The sequence below is a fragment of the Theropithecus gelada genome, chromosome 6 (assembly GCF_003255815.1).
Source record: "Theropithecus gelada isolate Dixy chromosome 6, Tgel_1.0, whole genome shotgun sequence".
Classification (NCBI taxonomy): Eukaryota; Metazoa; Chordata; class Mammalia; order Primates; family Cercopithecidae; genus Theropithecus; species Theropithecus gelada.
In genome coordinates, this window is record NC_037673.1 from 74,207,150 (window position 1) to 74,212,578 (window position 5,429).

General features: G+C 40.7%; 1 pseudogene; it reads right to left on the reverse strand.

The window, feature by feature from the left end:
* Positions 1-3,164: 3,164 nt before the first annotated feature.
* Positions 3,165-4,273, reverse strand: LOC112626685 (annotated as a pseudogene).
* Between the last annotated feature and the right edge of the window lie 1,156 nt (positions 4,274-5,429).

Below are 5,429 nucleotides of genomic sequence, written 5' to 3' on the forward strand. Positions count from 1 at the left end.
GAGTTAAAGATACAGAGATTTCCCATATACCTCCTGCCCTAACACAGGCAACGTTCCTTACTAGAGTAGTACATCTGTCACAGCTGGTTAACCAACCTTGACACGTCATTATCACCCGGAATCTGTAGTTTACACTCTTGGTGTACCTTCTGTGGGTCTGGACAAACTTATAGTGATACGGATTCACCATTATGCCTTCGGGCAGAGTAGTTTCACTGTCCTAAAAATTTTCTGTGTTCTACGTATTCATTGTCTCTCCTGATCCCTAATCCCTGGCAACCACTGATCTTTTTACAGTCTCTCTAGTTTTGCCTTTTCTACAATAGAATGTCATATAGTTGGAATCATACAGTTTGCAGCCTTTTCAAATTAGCTTCCTTCACTTAGTGATAGGTGTTTGTTTCCTCCATGTCTTTTCATAGCTTGATAGCTCATTTATTTTTAGTACTGAATGATAGTCCATTGTCTGGTTGTACCACAGTTTATTTATCCATTCACTTGCTGGAGGACATCTTGGCACTCCCAAGTTTTATTTAAAAAGCTGCTGTATACATCTATGTGCAGGTTTTTGTATGGATATAAGTTTTTTTGCATGCAATTTTATCCCATTAACAGATTGGTGTAACCACTACCACAAACAAGGTTAAGAACTGTTTCATCACCACAAAAAAACTCCATCATGCTACCTCTTTGTATTTGCATTCACTTCTACCCCTTCTTTCCCGCTCCTTGCTATTCCCAACCTCAAACACACATACATTCCTGTCCCTGACAGCCACTAACTATTCTCCATATTAAAGCTTTGTCATTTCAAAAATGTCACGTAATTGGGATCACACAATATGTAACCTTTTGAGATTGTCTTCTTTCACTAAAAATAATACCCTTGAAGTCCATCTAAATTGTTTTTTTTTTTTTTTTTTTTTGAGACTGAGTCTGGCTCTGTCGCCCAGGCTGGAGTGCGGTGGCCGGATCTCAGCTCACCGCAAGCTCCGCCTCCCGGGTTCACGCCATTCTCCTGCCTCAGCCTCCCGAGTAGCTGGGACCACAGGCGCCCACCACTTCGCCCGGCTAGTTTTTTGTATTTTTTAGTAGAGACGGGGTTTCACCGTGTTAGCCAGGATGGTCTCGATCTCCTGACCTCGTGATCCGCCCGTCTCGGCCTCCCAAAGTGCTGGGATTACAGGCTTGAGCCACCGCCATCTAAATTGTTATATGCATCAATAGGTGATTCCTTTTTATTGCTGATGAATATTCTATTTTATGCTTATACCTGAGTTTGTTCAGCCATTCACCAATTGAATGACATTTGGGCTGTTTCCAGTATTTTGCTATTATGAATAAATCTATTATGAAAATTTACACACAGCCTTTTGTGTGAATGTTTTTATTTCTCTAGGATAAAAAGTACAAGAATGTAATTGCTGGGTAATATGGTAAAGCTCACTTTGGGAAGAAACTACCAGACTATTTTCCAGAATGATTATATCATTTTACACACTCCCCAACTATGTATGAGAGATCATTTCTCCACATCCTCTCCAGCACTTGGTATTATTTTATTACATTTTTTATGTTAGCTGGTTCTATCATTGCATTAGGAGTTAAATGTTTTAAAAATATCAAATCTCCAGAAGAAAACTAGAAGAAAACATGAGTGAAAATTTTCTGATTTCTGACAGGGGAATGACTTTCTAAAGTTAACAGATTCAACCAGATGAAACTTTAAAATTTCTAATGCCCCAAAACATCACAGACAACAACAAATATAAGCAACAAACTGGGGAGAAATATCCATGAAAAATCAACCCTGCATTACCTTGACTCCGATGTCAGGCACTCAGAAACCTACCTACCCTGTTCCTGTGACTCAAGTTTAGCTTGTCTTTGAGAAATTACAGTAGGTGAAAAAATTAAGTTATTGATACAAATTGCAAAAGGCTTTCCAGAAATGTTTTATCAGTGTTTGGCCTACCAATAATATATGAGAGTGACTATGAAAATGGCTTTTTAAAGATAAATTCGTTTCTTTTCTTTTTTTTTGAGACAGGATCTCATCCTGTCACCCAGGCCGGAGTGAGGTGATGTGGTCACTGCTCACTGCTCACTGCAGCCTTGACTTCCCAGGTTCAAGGAATCTTCTCACTTTAGCCTCTTGAGTAGGTGGGACCACAGACATCTGCCACTACACCCAGCTAATTTTTTTTATTTTTCATAAAGACAGGGTTTGCCATGTTGGCCAGGCTGGTCTTGAACTCCTGGGCTCAAGTGATCCTCCTGCCTTGTCCTCCCAGAGTGCTGGGATTACAGGCATGAGCTACAATGCTGGTCCAATATATATTTTTTGAAAAACCAACCCTGGATCTTAACATATGAGCAAAGGACAGGGAAAAAAAAACCCACAAATGGAATAAAAATTTTAAAACATGAGAAAAATATTGTAAATCATTAAAAATTAAAATTCAAAATTACCTAGGAAATATATACTTATTAAAACATCAAAAACAGATCATGTGTAATACTCAGTCTCACTGGGAGTGGGATGAGGCCTGTATTCTTATATATTGTTCCCTTCTACTGGTTTCCATCTTCTCTGGTCTTATTCCCCTGGTTCCTTACTCCTGTTCCTGTGTATCACTACCAAGTAAACTACCTGATATGACCTTTGTCTCAGATTCTGCCTGTAAGAGAACCAAGCTATGAGAGTTGGTAACAGTGGTTTTAAAAATCAGCCTCTCAGGATGGGATTTTGGAGTGCAGTGGTGATAGCCTGGGCAGGCAGTAACATCACAGTCACCAAGACTGTCACCTGCACAGGTACAGGTAGAAGGTGACACATTGGGTTATGTGACAACTTTGACACTTGAATGGAGTTGGGGCAATAAAATTACAAAGATTTGGGAACTGGTCAGATTTTGTTAACTCTTTGGAAGTCTTGACAAACAAATGATTCAGGTTAGCTAAGTATCAACTGAGGTATGATGTGAAAGCCAGAGGCCTCTAGCCATTGTAGGGTAGAATGTGGTTAAAATCGGTCCCAGGAGCTGATTATAAGGGTGACAGAACTGCAAAGGACAGCTAACTCATGGCTTCAACAAGTCTTTTTTTTTTTTTTTTTTTAAACAAATAGGACTTTTTATGTCCCACTGTTATAAGTCTGAACTTTAAATAGATTCTTGGACTGGTGATTCATATCCATCAGCTCATTCAACTTGAACACCTGTCTCATTCCCAGTGGCTTTTCCAGAACTACTACCTTCACCATGAAGCTCCATGACTTTTCCCAATTCAAACTTGGGCTTCTTCAGCATTTTTAGTCTTCTAACGAAGACATTGTGGAGAGGATAGATAGGCAAGCCTTTTCTGTGTCTTTTCAGCACTGTCTAGAATCAATTTATTCACCAATGCTTTCAAGTCATTTGTCTGCACCTCCCAGGTCATGATTTCCATCATCTTCTTCAGGATTTGGCAGACCTGTTGATGCGGAACATAACAGGTCTTCTATATCTGATTGTTGTGTGTGTGTGTGTGTGTGTTTTAAGTAAAATCAACACAGAATAGGCAAAGCAAGTAACCATTGGTAGCCTTTTTTCTTTTCTTTTTTTTTTTTTTTTGAGATGGAGTCTCACTCTGTCAACCAGGTGGAATGCAGTGGTGTGATTTTGGCTCATTGCAAACTCCACCTCCCAGGTTCAAGTGATTCTCCTGCCTCAGCCTCTTGAGTAGCTGAGATGACAGGTGTCCACCACCACACCTGGCTAATGTTTGTATTTTTAGTAGAGATGGGGTTTCACCATGTTGGCCAGGCTGGTCTTGAACTCCCGACATCAGGTGATCCATCTGCCTTGGCCTCCCAAAGGGCTGGGATTATAGGCGTGAGCCACTGCCCAGTGGTAGTCTTGACATTGACATGAGCTTCAATCATTGTCTGCTATTTTTTGACCATGGAGCACATTTTGTCATGGGTAAGATCCATGGCATGGAAGTTCGGCAGTTTTTGCCCAAATATCTTCAGTAATCAGCTTACATTTTCCAAATGCAACTTCATTATTCTGCAAATCAGCAAGACTCACTTCAAACACATGACGCTTGAGGCCATTGGATGCAGTTTTAGTTCCTTGAGTCCTGGTGACTAGGGTCTTTCCAATATTTCTTATATGGAACATAGCAGGTGCTTTCACATAATACCAATCTTTCTTAGAAAATGGAACCACTTTCTTCTTGGCTCTCTTTTTGCTGCCTTCGTAAGGCACTTGTTCTTGCCAACCACCATGGTGCTGCTCAGACAGCCCAAAGGGTGGAAATGCCAACAAGTCTTTTATGGTAAAAGTCAGGGCCCTGATAGAAAAAGGGAGACTCTGAGACTTGATTTAGGGATATTTGGATGCATGAATCTGAGACGTAAGCTCTCATGCTTCTCTGAATTCTCTCCCCTTGCAGACCAGAGCAGATGCCCCTTGCCTGGGAACCCTGCTAAAGCTTCACCTGATCTGTACTATTCAAGATGACCCTGCCTCTTTTTATTGTCTTCAGACCAGTTACGAAGATTATGTCTCAGCACAGTCTGAATAGAGAAACACAGCTCCCTGCTCCAAGAGTAAATATCTAACATACCAAAGACATTGCCGGGCTTGGTTAATGTGTCCCAGTAGCAACCAAGGATCACATAGGGATGTAGATCTTAAAGGAATAAGACTGTGTGTGTGGATGGGGGGTGGCAAGTGTGTATTTCTGGTAAGACTAGAATATAAATAAGATGGGATGGAGGGCAATGTATTGATATAGGAGCCCTCTCTCATGACTTGAAGTTTAACATCAGGGAAAAGACACCTAGAACCTGTCCTAATAGACGGCTAGAATAGCTCCTTAAAGTTTCTGCTAACAATGGCCCAAAAGAAATGAGGTGAAAATGCTGATATTGCCTCAGCATAGTATTCATGAAGGGTTCAGAAAGTTCAGATATGTGGGAATGTTAGAGTGGATTGATGCAAAACCATAGGAGCCACCACTGTGTTGTATTCCTCAGGAAGGCAGAGAGAGTATTCCTGTCAGTAGAGTAACAAGGGTACAGGTGAGGGAGGCACTGACATCTTTGAGAAGTCTGATGATGGCCATCCTTGATAGGGACCAGGGTTGACAGCAGGAGATGCTGTCATGGAAATAGGCTCCCTATGGGAATCATACAAACAAGCTTGAAAAAATAACTAGGAACAAGTGACAGTTAAGTCCCTGCTCACAAGACATGAAGAAAACAGGAGAGACTCCTAGAGAATTATCTTTGAACACTTGCCTGAAAAACCAAAACAAAGCAAATAAAAAACACCTTTGTGATAAACCTATTTTTGTTTTGAACACTCAACAGAGATCTTTCTGTAGATATTTTATGGGGATGAAGATTTGCCTTTGGTGGTTGTAAATCATCACTATGT